Raw genomic sequence first — 17,703 nt, 5'->3', positions numbered from 1 at the left:
TAGGGTCGAGCCAGCGAGGACATCTGCTAGTGCATGCGTCTCTCTTGTGAGACTTTGCTGTGTGCAGTAGAGGGTTTGGAGCCCACCTGTCACTCACCATTTGTTGGCTTGCTTGGCACTCTTCTTTGCAGCCTCATAATTCATCCACTTCAGGCCTGGCAATGTTTCCATTCCTCTCTTTGGCTCAGGGACCTAACACTGATTGATTCAAATGAATCAATGCCTGTTCTCTGCTCCCAGCGTAATCAAGGTACTATTTTCTTATTTCTAACTTCTAGTACCCTGCAAGCAGAAGGCTTGTACCTGGCAAAAATGTGACCAGGGAAACAAATTTGTAAAGTTTTCTTTTTTTTGGCGAACTTTCTTTTATTTTGCCAGGTCGTATTTTCTCAATTTCCACTCATGTTTGATTTTGGTTTTCCTAGTGGGCACTCTTCTCTGAAGATTATCTAGGTTGAAATATTGCCATGCGATGTTGTTACCTTATTATGTGCAATTTATGACATTTGTGCAGTGTAGGAGGCTGGCCTGGCTTATAGTGGGTACCTTGTGGTACTTACACCCTGTGCCATGTCCAGTTATCCCTTATTAGTAGAATAGAGGTGTTTCTAGCAGCATAGGCTGATAGAAGGTAGCTATGGCAAAGCATCTTAGGCTGAACTAGGAGACATGCAAAGATCCTACTATACCACTTATATCATATAGTACAATATCACAAGAAAACACAATACTCAGAGTTACTAAAAATAAAGGTACTTTATTTTAGTGACAATATGCCAAAAATATCTCAGAGGATACCCTCACTTAAGAGGTAAGTAATATACACAAATTATATGTACACAAACCCAAAACAGGTAAGTAACAGTAAGAAAAGTATTGCTAACAATATAGGATCACAATAGGATGCAATAGGAAGACATAGGCCTAGCGGCAACACAAACCATATACTCCAAAAGTGGAATGCAAATCACGAATGGACCCCAGGCCTACAGGAGATTGTAGAGGGTCGCTGGGACTGTGAGAAAACAGTAAGCGTGTCCAAAATACCCCACCCCAAGACCCTGAAATGTAGGAGTAAAGTTACCCTACTACTCCCAAAGAGACACAATAGTCGTGATAGGGGATTCTGCAAGAACCAAAAGCACCAGCAAAACACTGAAGACATATTCCTGGACCTGAGGACCTGTAAAGGAAGGGGACGAAGTCCAAGAGTCGCGATAGTGTCCGGGGGGAGAGCCCAGGAAACCCCAGATAAAGGTGCAAAAGGGCTGCCTCTGGGTGGAAGAAGCCAAAGATTCTGCAACAACGAAAAGGGCTAGAAACTTCTCCTTTGGATGGAAGATGTCCCATGGCGTGCTGGATGTTGCAGAAGTGATTCCAGGCAGAAATACTGCAAACAAGCCTTGCTAGCTGCAAGAGTCACGTTGGAGGTTTTTGTGTGCTGCTTGGCACCAGGAAGGACCAAGATGTCGCCCCTTGGAGGAGGAGACAGAGGGGGTGCTCAGCAACTCAGAGAGCCCCGGCAGAAACAGGCAGCACCTGCAGAAGTACCGGAGCAGGCACTTAGAAGATCTGTGAACTCAGAGTCACAAAAGGAGGGTGCCACAACGTCGGAGTCCAACTCAACGGGTTGAGCACTGCAGGATGGAGTGCTGGAGACCCAGGCTAGGCTGTACACAAAGGAATCCTTGGAGAAGTGCACAGAAGCCGGAGCAGCTGCAAATCACGCAGTACACAGGCTTGCTGTCTGGCGTGGGGAGGCAAGGACTTACCTCCACCATATTTGGACAGAAGGGCCACTGGACTGTGTGAGACACTTGGACCCAGTTCCTGTGTTCCAGGGACCATGCTCGTCAGGATGAGAGGGAACCCAGAGGACCGGTGATGCAGAAGTTTGGTGCCTGCGTTAGCAGGGGAAGATTCCCTCGACCCACAGGAGATTTCTTTTTGGCTTCCAGTGCAGGGTGAAGGTAGACAGCCCTCAGAGCAGGCACCACCAGGAAACAGTCGAGAAAGCCGGCAGGATGAGGCGCTACAATGTTGCTGGTAGTCGTCTTGCTACTTTTTTGCGGTTTTGCAGATGTCCTGGAGCAGTCAGCGGTCGATCCTTGGCAGAAGTCGAAGAGGGAAGTGCAGAGGAACTCTGGTGAGCTTTTGCATTTGTTATCTGAGGAATAGCCCAGAGGAGATACCCTAAATAGCCAGAAAAGGAGGTTTGGCTACCAAGAAAGGAGGTTTGTCTACCAAGAAAGGTAAGCACCTATCAGGAGGGATCTCTGACATCACCTGCTGGCACTGGCCACTCAGAGCAGTCCAGTGTGCCCCCAGCACCGCTGAATCCAAGATGGCAGAGGTCTGGGACACATTGGAGGAGCTCTGGGCACCTCCCCTGGGAGTGGTCACTCCCCTTTCCTTTGTCCAGTTTTGCACCAGAGCAGGGCTGGGGAATCCCTGAACTGGTGTAGACTGGCTTATGCAGAGATGGGCACCATCTGTGCCCATCAAAGCATTTCCAGAGGCTGGGGGAGGCTACACCTCCCCAGCCCTTCACACCTATTTCCAAAGGGAGAGGGTGTAACTCCCTCTCTCAGAGGGTGTCCTTTGTTCTGCCTTCGTGGGACTGGGCTGCCCAGACTCCAGGAGGAAAGAATCCTGTCTGAGGGGTTGGCAGCAGCAGCAGCTGCAGTGGAAACCCCGTTAAGGCTGTTTGGCAGTACCCGGGTTCTGTGCTAGAGACCCGGGGGATCATGGAATTGTCAAACTGCCTTTCCAGGATTTCCACTGCAGCTGCTGCTGCTGCCAACCCCTCAGACAGGATTCTGCCCTCCTGGGGTCTGGGAAGCCCAGTCCCAGAAATGCAGAACAAAGGTTTACCTCTGGGAGAGGGTGTTACAGACATCTTGGATTCAGAGGTGCTGGGGCACACTGGACTGACACTGGACTGCTCAGCGTCAGTGACCCCTCCTGATAGGTGCTTACCTCTCTTGGTAGCCAAACCTCCTTTTCTGGCTATTTAGGGTCTCTCCTCTGGGCTATTCCTCAGATAACGAATTCAAGAGCTCACCAGAGTTCCTCTGCACTTCCCTCTTCGACTTCTGCCAAGGATCGACTGCTGACTGCTCCAGGACACCTGCAAAACCGCAACAAAGTAGCAAGACGACTACCAACAACATTGTAGCGCCTCATCATGCCGGCTTTCCCGACTGTTTACTGGTGGTGCATGCTCTGACCCTCCTTTTGTGACTCTGAGTTCACAGATCTTCTAAGTGACTGCTCTAGTACTTTTGCAGGTGCTGCTTGTTTCTCCGGGGGCCCTGAGTTGCTGAGCGCCCCCTCTGTCTCCTCCTCCAAGGAGCGACATCCTGGTCCTTCCTGGTCCCCAGCAGCACCCAAAAACCTCCACCACGACTCTTGCAGCTAGCAAGGCTTGTTTGCAGTATTTTTGCCTGGAAACACTTCTTCCATCCAAAGGAGAAGTTCCTAGCCCTTTTCGTTATTGCAGAATCTTTGGCTTCTTCCACCCGGAGGCAGCCCTTTTGCACCTTCATCCGGGGTTTCCTGGGCTCCAGTCCCCCTGGACACTATCGCGACTCTTAGACTTGGTCCCCTTCCTTTACAGGTCCTCAGGTCCAGGAATCCATCTTCAGTGATTTGCTAGTACTTGTGGTTCTTGCAGAATCCCCTATCACGACTATTGTGTCTCTCTGGGGGTAGTAGGGTAACTTTACTCCTACTTTTCAGGGTCTTGGGGTGGGTTATTTTGGAAACCCGTACTGTTTTCTCACAGTCCCAGTGACCCTCTACAATCTCCCATGGCCTGGGGTCCATTTGTGATTCGTATTCCACTTTTGGAGTATATGGTTTGAGTTGCCCCTAGGCCTACGTCTATCTATTGCATCCTATTGTGATCCTACATTGTTTGCACTACTTGTCTTACTGTTACTTACCTGTTTTGAGTTTGTGTACATATAACTTGTGCATATTACTTACCTCCTAAGTGAGAGTATTCAGCCTAAGCTGCTTTGCCATAGCTACCTTCTATCAGCCTAAGCTGCTAGAAACACCTCTATTCTACTAATAAGGGATAACTGGACCTGGCACAGGGTGTAAGTACCATAAGGTACCCACTATAAGCCAGGCCAGCCTCCTTCATTGGTGGTGCAGCGGTGGGATAAGTACTTGTAACTGCTTTACCACTTTGTCATTTGGTGCTTTTTACAAGAAAATCATATACCAAAAAGTTCAGTATATGTACATTGAACCAAAACTGTTTACTTTTCTACGCTAAGACTTTTAACAAAGTTTCTGAAAAGTTTTGAAAACTTCTAAAAGTTTTCCCAAAGTTTGAAAAAGTTTTTCTCTGTGCTTTCTAAAGTTCTAAAACTTTTTCTCTCTCTGTCTTAAGGCAGGACCCCAGTGCTCATAATGTGGGGGCACCTTGGCTAGTGCCAGGGTGCCCACATACTAAGTAACTTGGCACCTAACCTTCACAAAGTGAGAGTTAGACATATAGGTGACTTATAAGTTACTTATGTGCAGTGAGAAATGGCTGTGAAACAACTTGGACGTTATTTCACTCAGGCTGCAGTGGCAGTCCTGTGTAAGAATTGTCTGAGCTCCCTATGGGAGGCAAAAGAAATGCTGCAGCCCATAGGGATCTCCTGAAACACCAATACCCTGGGTACCTAAGTACCATATACAAGGGAATTATATGGGTGTACCAGTGTGCCAATGAGAATTGGTAGAATTAGTCACTACCCTGCAGTGACAATTTTAGAAAGCAGAGAGAGCATAAACACTGAGGTTCCGGTTAGTAGAGCCTCAGTGATAAAGTTAGGCACTACACAGGGAACACATACAGGGTATACATTATGAGCACTGGGGTCCTGCCTAGCAGCATCCCAGTGACACAAGGGCAAAAACAAACATACATACAGTGAAAATGGGGGTAACATGCCAGGCAAGATGGTACTTTCCTACATGCAGTACACCCCACTGCAATTCACTCCAATTTCCCCATGTTGCCCCATACCAATCCACCCCATTCCAATATAACCCACTCACCCTAATTCAGTCAAACCCACCCCACTCCATCCTCCCAACCCAACCCACTCCACTCTAATCCACCCCACTTCAATTTGCCCCATTCTAATCCAAAACAATCTGCAGCACTCCAAAACAATCTGGCCGCTCTAATTCAAAACAAATTTCCCCACCCCAATTTAGAACAATATGTCCAATTCCAATCTAAGAAATATACCCCACTCCCATCTACCTTATTCAATCTGCACCACTCCAATAGAAAACAATCTGCCCCACGCCAACCCAAAACCATCTATCCCACTTCAATCTGCCCCAATCCAAAACAGTCTGTCCCACTGCAATCTGCTGCACTCCAATCCAAAACAATCTTGCCAATTCTTATCCATCCCACTGTAATACAAATCAATCTGCCTCACTCCAGGATATTCTGCCCCACTCCAGTCCACCTCACTCCAATCTGCTCCACTTTAATCAAAAGCAATCTGCCCCACTCCAATCCAAAACAGCCTTTCCCACTCAAACATGCCACACTTCAATACAAAACAAAGGCTCTACTCCAAATCCACCTAACTCCAGTCTGCCCCACTTTACTCCAGAACAATCTGTCCCCTCCAATCCTCCCACTCCAATCTGCCAGACTCCAATCCGAAACAATACACCCACGCTAATCCAGTCTGCCTCAACCCCTCCAGTAGATTCCACTTCTCCACAATACAATCCACTCAACTCCCATCCACTTCACCCTACACCAACCTAATCTACCCTACATTAATCTGCTCCACTCTAATCCAAAACAATCTGCCTCACTCCAGTCTACCCCACCCAATACAAAGCAATCTGTCCCACTCAAATCTACCCCATTCCAATCTGCCCCATTCCAATCCAAAACAATCTTCCCAATTCCACCCTGCCCTGCTTTAATTCCAAACAACCTGCCCCACTCCAACCTGCACTACTCCACCCTGCCCCACTCCAGTACCAAAAAACCTTTTCCAATCCAAAACAATCTGCAACACTCCAATCCACCTCACTTCACCCCAATCAAATCTACCCAACCATAAGGAAACCTGCCTCGACCCCCCGTACTTACCTTGCGCTTGTCCTCAAGTCTACATCGCTGACTCCACAAGCCACCGAAGGAAAAAACTATTGACACCAGCAAAGGACTACCATGTCTTTGAGCAGAGAGGCAGAATTACCATTGGCCAGGACCAATCCAGAAAAGGAGGAGGAGGAGAAAAGGACAAAACCACAGGAAGGACAGAGAGCAAGAGGAGAACTGTAAAAGAAGATGGAGAAACCGAGGCACAAAGAAGGGAGAAGTCATCCAGTGCAACTGACATATTTGAAGACGCTGCCGACCAGGACGAGATCCTTGACTCCTGGAATGAGGACTGGCGGACACTGCCGGAGGAAGCTGGAGAGCTGCTGCATCAAAGAAAACTTGTCACTTAGTGAGTGAGTGTCAGGGGTGTAGGGTTGGTTGTTGGGGTTGGAAAGGGAGCAGGATGGGTCATGGAGTGGGGTTAAACACAGGGGAGGGGGCACTGATGGTTTTTATGTGCCAACTGGGAAACTGTCTTAGAAAGATCCCTGGATTACAAACTAACTTTTTCATACTGTTAGAAAATGGGGTCTTTGGTTGGAAGTCAGGTTACCCCCTGTCCACGCAAGGACCCTCACTCTAGTCAGGATAAACGAGAATCACCATCAGCTAACCCCTGCTTACCCCCTTCGTAGCTTGGCACGAGCACTAGGCTTAACTTCAGAGTGCTAGGTGTAAAGTATTTGTACCAACACCCACAGTAACTTAATGAAAACACTACAAAATGACACAACACAGGTTTAGAAAAATAGAAAATATTTATCTAAACAAAACAAGACCAAAACGACAAAAATTCACAATACACAAGTCAAGTTATTACTAAAAATGAAAAAAGAGTCTTGATGTAATTTTAAACACAACGCTAACGCTGTTAACGTAACAATGGACCTTGGGCAGGTCAAAAAAAAACCTGCACGGGCGATTGTGCATTAAAAAGGGCTTGCGATGCATCAATATCACTCACGAGTGAGACCTTGCATCGTTTCTCCTTTAGTTGGCTCGGCGTGCTTCGTTTCTTCTCTCGACAGGAGAGCTATTCATCGATCAGGTCAGCACTCTCGGGTCCAGGCAGGCTTTGCGTCGTTTTTACACACCCAGCGGTGTTTGCGTCGGAAATCCAGCCGCACAGTGATCCGAAAACCATGCAGCGCAGGTTGCGATCTCACCAGCCTCCGTCAGCGATGTTGCGTGTCATTTCTCCAGCCGCGGGCGTCAATCTTCCGGTCGCGTTGCAGGCGAGCATCGATTTACAGCTGCGAAGCCGACGGCATCATAGTTGCATCAGTTTTTTCCCTACACGGTGGACAGTGCATGTGTGGCACCACTTGGCAGAGTAGGAGTCTCAGCAGAAGCTCCAGGTGCTGACAGAGAGAAGTCTTTCCTATTCCTGAGACTTCAAACAACAGGAGGCAAGCTCTAAATCAAACCTAAGGGGAGTTCTTCACAAGGAGGAAGGCAACACAAAGTCCAGTCTTTGTCCTCTATCACAGGCAGAAGCAGCAACTGCAGGATAGCTCCACAAAGCACAGTCACAGGCAGGACAGCTCTTCTTCCTCAGGTCTTCAGGTCTTCTCCAGGCAGAGGTTCCTCTTGGTTTCCAGAAGTGTTCTAAAGTCTGTGGTTTTGGGTGCCCTTCTTATACTCAGTTTGCCCTTTGAAGCAGGCCTACTTTAAAGGAAAGTCTCTCTTGATTGTGAAATCCTGCCTTCCCCAGGCCAGGCCCCAGACACACCAGGGGGCTGGGGACTGCATTTTGTGAGGGCAAGCACAGCCCCTTCAGGTGTGAGTGGCCACTCCTCTCCTCCCTCCTAGCAAAGATGGCTCATCAAGAAATGCAGACTACACCCCAGCTCCCTTTGTGTCACTGTCTAGTAAGAGGTACAACCAGCCCAACTGTCAAACTAACCCAGACAGGGAATTCACAAACAGGCTGAGTCACAGAAATGGTTTAAGCAAAAAAATGCTCACTTTCTAAAAGTGGCATTTTCCAACACACAATCCTAAAATCAAATTTACTAAAAGATGTCTTTTAAAATTGTAAACTCAGAGACCCCAAACTCCACATGTCTATCCGTTCCCAAAAGGAATTTAAACTTTAATCAGATTTAAAGGTAGCCCCCATGTTAACCTGTGAGAGGGACAGGCCTTTCAACAGTGAAAAACAAATTTAGCAATATTTCACTGTCAAGACTGTGATAGTGTGCCAAGATTGGCACCACGGTGGAAGTACCCCAGGGGCACTTCGCAGATCAAGGACACTGAGACGGAAGAGGCGGAACCACATTGGAGCAGAAGCTGCCAGGAAAACACAGAAATGGAGAGGGTTTTAAGCCTCATAAGGAATGGCAAAAGGCGTCCAGCAGAAGAGGAAGAGAACGGATGGACGGCGGCCTGTGGAGATGAGCAAGCACGAGACAAGGACAAAACCTTGCAGTCTCGAGGGAAAGGAAGACCGGAGGAGGAGGACGGCGGCAGGGAGGATTCATTCGACTAAGGAGGGAGAAGACAGGCAGAGTCCGGCCACGTTCTGGGAAGAATGTGGCCAGTTCAGGTACGGGGGTCTTCATCAATGGGGAACGGGGAGAAGGGCTATAGAGAGAAAAAGGGGGGAGCAGGGAATAGAAGCACGAATGGGTATAACACAGGTTTTAGCACCGGGGCACATTAATATGGAAGTCACAATCGGAGAACATAGAAACTAAGAAAGGCACGAGGAAGGAGGGAGAAAGACGGGGAAATATTCTTCATTACGAATAAATAAAAACAACGGACAAGGAGGCAGAACCAAAAGCAGACCGCAGAGAAATAAAAGTTCTATATCAAAACATAGAACCCAGAGTAGGCCAGAAAGAAGAGTAAGAAAAAGACTTCTAAAAACCTACAAGGAAAGAGAGCAGGGAGACAGGAAAAACAAGAGAGAGATACAGGAAAGGAAAAGAGGACAAGTAAAAAATTTTAAAAAGAGAAGATAAACGGCTTCTTCTTTTCTTCTTCTCCCAAATAACCTCTGCTACTGAACTCCATGATGCCCACTTGAAACGAGAGAAAGAAGAAGAAAAATCAAGAACCAGAAAAGGACCCGGGAAGAACTCCAGACAATTGGTCACAGAATAACAAAATAAACAAGAAAGAAAATAAAGTGTGGAAATAAATAAATAAAAGAAACCTTATCAAACCCATCAATACGCCTTCAATCCTCCATTATTACTTAACCTGTTACAAGGACATATAAAACACATTAATATATGTCCTCCCATAACCATATACTGCACCCTGCCCTTGGGGCTACCTAGGGCCTACCTTAGAGGTGTCGTACATGTAAGAAAAGGGAAGGTTTAGGCCTGGCAAGTGGGTACACTTGCCAAGTCGAATTTAGAGTTACAAATGCACACACAGACACTGCAGTGACAGGTCTGAGACATGAATACAGAACTACTTATGTGGGTGGCACAATCAGTGCTGCAGACCCACTGGCAGCATTTGGTTTACAGGCCCTGGGCACCTCTAGTGCGCTTTACTGGGGACTTACTAGTAAATCAAATATGCCAATCATGGATAACCCAATTACATACTCATTTTGTATAGGAGCACTTGCACTTTAGCACTGGTTAGCAATGGTAAAGTACCCAGAGTAACAAACATAGCAAAAGAGAGTCCAGCACACATCAACAACCTGGGTAACAGAGGCTGAAGGTTAAGGGAGACCACGCCAAGGCTGAAAAGTATAACACGTGTCCCCCCCAGCTGAAAGTGGGGAGCAACTACCCAACCTCATGGGAGTTCTCATCACTAAGGCAGAAGAACCTGGACAGACACCAGCATTATTGTGTTTTGTACCAGGACGGTGTTCCACTGTCAAGTCCATCCCCTGTAGGGAAATGGACCACCTCAACAGTTTTGGATTCTCACCCCTCATCTACATTAACCATCTGAAGGGCCTGTGGTCGGTCTGAACCTGGAAGTGAGTCCCAAACAAGTAGGGTCTTAGCTTCTTCAGCGCCCAAACCACAGTAAACGCTTCACGTTCTATGGCACTCCACCTACGTTCCCTGGGAAGTAACCTCCTGCTAACGAAGGCTAAGGGTTGATCTAGGCCCTCTTCGTTAAGTTGTGAAAGTACTGCTCTAACACCATGCTCGGAGGTGTCTGTTTGCACAGCAAACTCCTTGGAGTAATCAGGTGCCTTCAGCACAGGTGCTGTGCACATGTCAGCCTTCAGGTCATCAAAAGCGGTCTGGCAAGCCTCTGTCCAGATCACCTTCCTGGGTTGCTTCTCAGAAGTCAACTCAGTCAAGGGGGCAACAATGGTACCATACCCCTTGACAAACCTCTGGTAGTATCCTGTGAGTCAAAGGCTCTCACTTCAGTCTGGGTATTGGGAAGCTCCCAAGCCGGAATGGTATCAATCTTTTACTGTAGGGGTGTCACCTGGCCATTCCCCACCTGGTGTCCTAAGTACACCACAGAACCCTGCCTTATTTGCCACTTGCTTGCCTTAATAGTGAGGCCTGCCTTTTGCAGGGCCTCTAACACTCTACAGAAGGTGTTTCAGGTGTTCCTCCCATGTGGAACTAAACACAGCAATGTCATCCATATAGGCGGCACTGAACTCATCCAGCCCAGCCAACACCTGGTTGATCACCCTCTGAAAGGTGGCAGGGGCATTCTTCATCCCAAATGGCATCACTTTAAATTGAAAGTGTTCATCTGGGGTAGAAAATGCTGACCTCTCCCTGGCCCCCTCAGTTAAGGCAATTTTCCAGTATCCAGATGTTAAGTCTAACATACTGAGGTACTTGGCAGCTCCCAACCAGTCAATGAGCTCATCAGCTCGGGGGTTGAGGTGTGCGTCAGTCTTGTTGACCGCATTGAGTCCCCAGTAGTCCACACAGAACCTGAGTTTTGGAGTGCCACCAGGTGCAGCAGACTTTGGGACCAATACCACTGGGCTGTCCCAAGGACTGCTGGAGTGCTCAATAACCCCTAGGCTTAACATTTTGGATTCTTCATCCTTAATGCAAGCCCTTACCCTGTCAGTTTCCCTGTAACATTTTGTTTAATGGGTGGACTGTCCCCAGTGTCCACATCATGTGTGCACAAGTGTGTGAACCCTGGGATCAGGGAAAACAGTGAGGCAAACCGTCCCAACAGGTGGCAACAGTTACCCTGCTGCTCTTCAGTCAGGGAGGGGGAGAGGATCACTCCCTCCACAGACCCATCTTTCTCTCCTGCAGACAGGAGGTCAGGAAGAGGCTCACTCTCCTCCTCCACCCCATAATCTGTCGCAAGGAGAATGGACAGTTCAATCTGCTCAAAGCGCGTCTTGAGGCGGTTGACGTGGAGAACCCTTAAAGGGTTCCTTGGAGACTGCAAGCCCACCAAGTAGGTGACTTCAATCTTGCGCTCCACCACCTCAAATGGCCCAGTCCACTTGTCCTGGAGTTTCCTAGGCTCCGCTGGTGCCATCACCCACACTTTTTGTCCAGGTTGAAACTCGACCAGAGTGGCATTCTGGTCATACCAGCGTTTCATGTCCTCCTGGCTTGCTTACCGGTTCTCCTGTGCGAGACTTCTGAAGCGGGCAGTCTGGTTTCTCAGAGCCAGCATGCAACTGAATACATCCTGGGGGTTTACTAGGAGCCTTTTCCAAAGCCTCCTTGACCAGACTTAAAGGTCCCCTCACACGGTGGCCGTAGATGAGCTCAAAGGGACTAAACCCAAGTCCCTTTTGAGGCACCTCCCTGTAAGCGAACAGAAGGCATGGCAAGAGGACGTCCCACTTCCGCCTTAAGGGCTCTGACAGGCTCATGATCATGCCTTTCAAGGTGCGGTTGAATCTCTCAACCAGACCTTTACTTTGGGGGTGGTAAGGGGTGGTGAACTTGTAGGTTACCCCATATTCCTTCCACAGAGACGTGGATATGAAGTCGGTACTCCTGTCAGATACCACTTCCTTGGGGAACCCCATGCGGGTAAAAAACCCCACCAAAGCACGACCCTCCACAGGCGAAGTGATAGATCTCAAAGGAATGGTTTCTGGGTGCCAGGTGGCATGGTCCACCAAGACCAGGATGAACGTGTTGCCCAGGTCTGTCTTGGGACCCAGAGGCCCCACAATGTTAATACCTACCCTCTCAAAGGGAGTACTAACAACAGGTAAAAGTTTGAGGGGAGCCTTACATTTTCCCCCTCTCTTGCCACTTGACTGACAAGTCTGACAAGACCTTCAGTGTGCATCAGAGTGCCTGCGCATTAGTGGCCAGTAAAAGTGGTGACAAGCCTCTCAAAGGTCTTGTCCTGCCCCAAATGTCCAGCTAAAGGTACATCATGAGCCAACCCCTGTAGGAAGGCGCTGATGCACTGGGGTACCACCAGCACAAGGGCTGACCCAGGCTCAAGAACTATAGACTCACTATACAGGAGGTCATCCTTTCAGTAGATCAGGTGTGATCCTGGCTCCTCGCCAGCCGCCTGGTATGCAGCCTGCTGTAGCAAACCCTACAGAGTAAGGCATGTCCTCTGTGCTGCACAGAATGCTTCCCTGGTGGGCCCCCCTTCCTGCTGCCAGTGTGCCAGCTCAGAGACCTCACCCAGTTCAGCCACTTGCTCCCCTATAGGCTCCACCTCCTCCCGGACCATGGGAACTTCTGGGGCCGGTTTCCCACGCCCCCTGCCCTTCTTCTTCTTAGAAGTCCCCTGGGCCTCTGTTTCAGGCTCCAGGGGCTCTTGACCACCCTGGTGGGCTGCCATTGTCTGGGTGGATATGCATACCCACCTAGGCAGTCCCAACATCTCCAAGTGAGACCTGTGTTCCACCTCCTTCCAAGGGGAATCCTCCAGGTCATTGCCTAGCAAACAATCAACATGCATGGTTGGACTCACAGCTACCTTCAAGGAACCTCAGACCCCCCCCCCCCCATTCAAAGGGAACCTGCGCCACTCTGCACAGGCACTCTGAGTTGTCCACCCCAACTATTTGGTGAAGTACCCAGGGATCAATCTGATCTTCAGACACCAGCTGACTCCTCACTGAAGTCACTCTGGCTCCTGTGTCTCTCAGAGCCTCCACCCTCTGTCCGTTGATGGTCACCCACTGCCTGTACTTTTTAGTGTTCTCAGGAACGAGGGTTCTCTGGACCATCTCACTGTCCCCTACTGAGTCAAGGGTCATCTCAGCTGGCTCGCACCCACCTGGATCCAGCTCCTCCCCAAGCGCTACACTAGCCAAACCCTGGGACAGTGCACCAGTGGGTGCCGGTGTACTTTTGGGGCATTTGGGGTCACATGACCCATTTGTCACATACATAACATTTACGTGGGGATCCCCCTGGCACTGGCCTCCCTTTGGAGAACCATGGCTTCTTCTCACTGGGGGGTTGGGAATCTTTACCCTGGGAATCAGTTTGGGGCCCTTTAGAGAACTCCCCCTGTTTACCCTTACCCCCCCTTTCTTCTGAGAGGGACCTTGCCCACCCTTGGCTGGTAGCCCCCATACTTCTTTTGACGCTGGTGCTCTCCCAGTGGTCCGCTTCCTGTGCAAGCTTCCTGGGATCAGTCAGCTTGCTGTCAATCAGGTGCTGGCGCAGCCCTGGAAAACATAAACTGTACAAGTACTCCCAAGTAATCAGATAGTAAAGCCCCTCATACGTAGTTACCTTACTGCCCTTCACCCAAAGATCCAGTGACCTGCAATAAGAATCAACATATTCTAACCATGTTTGAGATTTCTTCTTCTTATAGGACCTGAACTTGTCTTTATACTGCTCAGGAGTGAGACCATATTTTCTGAGTAGGGCATCCTTCATGATAGTGTAGGTGAGATTCTGAGCATCCCCTAATGCTGTCAGTGTATCCCTCCCCTCTACCTAAAAGCGCTTTTACCAACCCGTACCCCAATGAGCTTCAGTGACAAGATTCATGTGGAGAGCAGACTCATACCTCTTGAACAACAAGCATATGTCATCCTCCCTTTTGTAATCCTTCACTAGGTCTTTTGGGATGTGTACCTCTTCTTTCACGCTGCACTGTACTGTTGCTGCCACCATCTCTACTGAACTGGCTCCTATGATCTAACTTTCACGATTCACCCTTGGCTTACCGTCCGGAACAGAGGGGGATGGTGTGCGACCTCGGTTCTTGCAGGTCCTACTCTGACAGAGGTAGCGGTGACCCCTTCCGGTAGCCTTGGTGCTGTTGACAATAATATGCCACCACAGTCCGTGCCTTCCAGAAGGAGTCCTAGAGGAAAAAAACCAAAAGGGAAAAACCTCCAACAGGAACTCCCTGTAACAGAAAGGAGGACACAAGGAATTAGCACTTACAATCCAGGAAATACTGGAAAGCAGAGGAAAAAACAGGAACAACTGGAGTCCAAGAGAAGACCAGCTGAAGCGTGACCACCACCGCAGAAGTGTTGCAACGCAATGAGAAGAAGAATTGATTCCACTTATATACCCCTAGACAGGAAGTGGCAGACAGGAAGAAGTAACACCACCATCTTGGATTGGGAAGTGGCTATCGCAACAGATAGGAACAGATACCATAGCAAAAAGGGAACAGATGCATGCAGGGAAAAAAGAGAGGTGAATGGTGTGCTGGGACGGAGAAGGCATGGCTCCATTAGCCAGAAAGAGGAAGAAAAGAAAGCCCTGGAATGGGGCACCCTGTAAGTGTGAGAATCGAGTTGGGCGTGGACACCCCACGACAACACTCGCGCCGCGCGCTGTGCGCAGCGAGGACTGACGCCCAATCCTGGGCCTCAGGCCTCGCTGCGGCAAAGAGAACAGCGCGCAGCCCTAAAAAAGAGCCAGCAGTATCTTCCTTTCCTCAATGGCCAACCTTCTCTCTTCCATCTCTAGACTGAGCATCTTCCGCTCAAATTGGTATTCTCTTTCTGCCTGTCTGTCCTGTAACTCTTCAGGTGTCAGACCCTTGGAGGACACACTGCTACCTCCCTTGGAGACTCTCTCCCTAGACCTAACAGACCCACCCACTGCTTCATTGGCAGTGACTTGTACCGCCTCCTACCCTTCCTGCTCAACATCTGGGTGCCCCTCAGCTTCTTTGGCTGTCACCCAGGCCCTCAGCGCCTTTTGCAGTTCCTCCTTCTTGGATGAACTCTTAATGGGACAGGAAAAATTCTTGCAGAATTGTTTCAACTGAGCCACTGTGTAGCTCTCCACTTTCTCTATGTCAAAAGCAACTCCAGCTGATGCATCTCCAGATTGAGACATGATCTTTAAAGTGCAAAGTTCAAAAAGCAGAAAAACAAGTTCCCAAATGAAGTTTAAAAAAAAGTTAATCAAGGGATCAGCAAGAAGTAGAACAAAAAGAAGTCCCACAGATAAAAGCAAAAATCACAAGACAAGTAATATGTGGTCATGCAGTGGTCTGAACTCAAAACAGTAGTGTACGCCTAATTACTGTATGTCAAGTACAAATACAAGTCCAGTCCCAACCGCTGATCACCAATGTTAGAAATGAGGTCTTTGGTTGGCAGTCAGGTTACCCCCTGTCCAAACAAGGACCCTCACTCTAGTTAGCGTTAAAGAGGATCATCCTCAGCTAATCCCTGCTTACCCCCTTGGTAGCTTGCCACGATCAGTAGGCTTAACTTCAGAGTGCTAGGTGTAAAGTATTTGTACCAACAAACACAGTAACTTAATGATAACACTAGAAAAATGACACAACGCAGGTTTAGAAAAATAGAAAATATTTATCTAAACAAAACAAGACCAAAACAACAACAATCCACAATACATAAGTCAAGTTAGTACTAAAAATGCAAAAAGAGTCTTCACGTAATTTTAAAAACAACGCTAATGCTGTTCGCTTGAAAATTTACTTTGGGCGCATCAAAAATATAATTGCATGGGCGATTGTGCGTCAAAAAGGGCTTGCGATGCATCGATATCACTCACGAGCGAGACCTTGTGCCGTTTCTCCTTTAATCTGGTCAGCGTGTGTCATTTCTTCTCTCCGCAGGAGAGCTATGCGTCAATTGGGTCAGCACTCTCAGGTCCAGGCAGGCCTTGCGTCATTTTTACATGCCCAGAGGTGTTTGCGTTGGAAATCCAGCCACATGAGGATCCGAAAACCACGCAGCACTGGTTGCGATCTCACAAGCCTCCATCAGCGATCCTGCATGTCGTTTCTCCAGCCGCAGATGTTTATCTTCTGGTCGCGTTGCAGGTGAGCGTCGATTTTCAGGCGCGAAGCCGAAGGCACTCTGATTTTTCAGCCGCAGATCGGAGTCACGTCGATCATTTCCCCGCACGGCAGTTGGTGCGTGGATTTCTCACTCTTGGCCGGCCAGCTTCTCCCTTCAGGGTCCCAGGAACTGGATGGCCACCACTTGGCAGAGTAGGAGTCTCAGCAGAGGCTCCAGGTGCTGGCAGAGAGGAGTCTTTGCTGTCCCTGAGACTTCAAACAACAGGAGGCAAGCTCTAAATCAAGCCTTTGGAGAGTTCTTCACAAGAAGGAAGGCAACACAAAGTCCAGTCTTTGTCCTCTAACACAGGTAGAAGCAGGAACTGCAGGATAGCTCCACAAAGCACAGTCACAGGCACAGTCACAGTCACAGGCAGGGCAGCTCTTCTTCCTCAGGTCTTCAGCTCTTCTCCAGGCAGAGGTTCCTCTTGGTTTCCAGAAGTGTTCTAAAGTCTATGGTTTTGGGTGCCCTTCTTATTCCCATTTTGCCCTTTGAAGTAGGCTTACTTCAAAGGAAAGTCTCTCTGATTGTGGAATCCTTCCTTGCCTAGGCCAGGCCCCAGACACACCAGGGTGTTGGAGACTGCATTGTGTGAGGGCAGGCACAGCACCTTCAGGTGTGAATGACCACTCCTCCACTCCCTCCTAGCACAGATGGCTCATCAGGAAATGCAGACTTCTCCCCAGCTCCATTTGTGTCACTGTCTAGTGAGCGGTGCAACCAGCCCAACTGTCAAACTGCCCAGAAAGGGAATCCACAAACATACGGAGTCACAGAAATTGTTTAAGCAAGAAAATGCTCACTTTCTCAAAGTGGCATTTTCAAACACAATCTAAAAATCAACTTTACTAAAAGATGTATTTTTAAATTGTGAACTCAGAGACCCCAAATTCCACATGCCTATCCGCTCCCAAACGGAATCTACACTTTAATCAGATTTAAAGGTAGGCCCCATGTTAACCTATGAAAGGGACAGGCCTTGCAACATTGAAGAACGAATTTAGCAATATTTCACTGTCAGGACATATAACACACATTACTATATGTCCAACCTGAACCACACACGGCACCCTGCCCTTGGGGCTACCTAGGGCGTATCTTAGGGGTGTCTTACATGTAAGAAAAATAAAGGTTTAAGCCTGGCAAGTGGGTACACTTGCCAAGTTGAATTTAGCATTAAAATTGCACACGCAGACACTGCAATGGCAGGTCTGAGAAATAATTACAGAGGTATTTATGTGGGTGGCACTACCAGTAATGCAGGACCACAAGTAGCATTTGGTTTACAGGCCCTAGGCCCCCCTAGTGCACTTTACTAGGGACTTTCTAGTAAATCAAATATGCC

The sequence above is a fragment of the Pleurodeles waltl genome, chromosome 6 (assembly GCF_031143425.1).
Source record: "Pleurodeles waltl isolate 20211129_DDA chromosome 6, aPleWal1.hap1.20221129, whole genome shotgun sequence".
NCBI classification, from domain to species: domain Eukaryota; kingdom Metazoa; phylum Chordata; class Amphibia; order Caudata; family Salamandridae; genus Pleurodeles; species Pleurodeles waltl.
The sequence above is the reverse complement of the archived record's forward strand: the minus strand, read 5'-3'. Positions refer to the sequence as shown.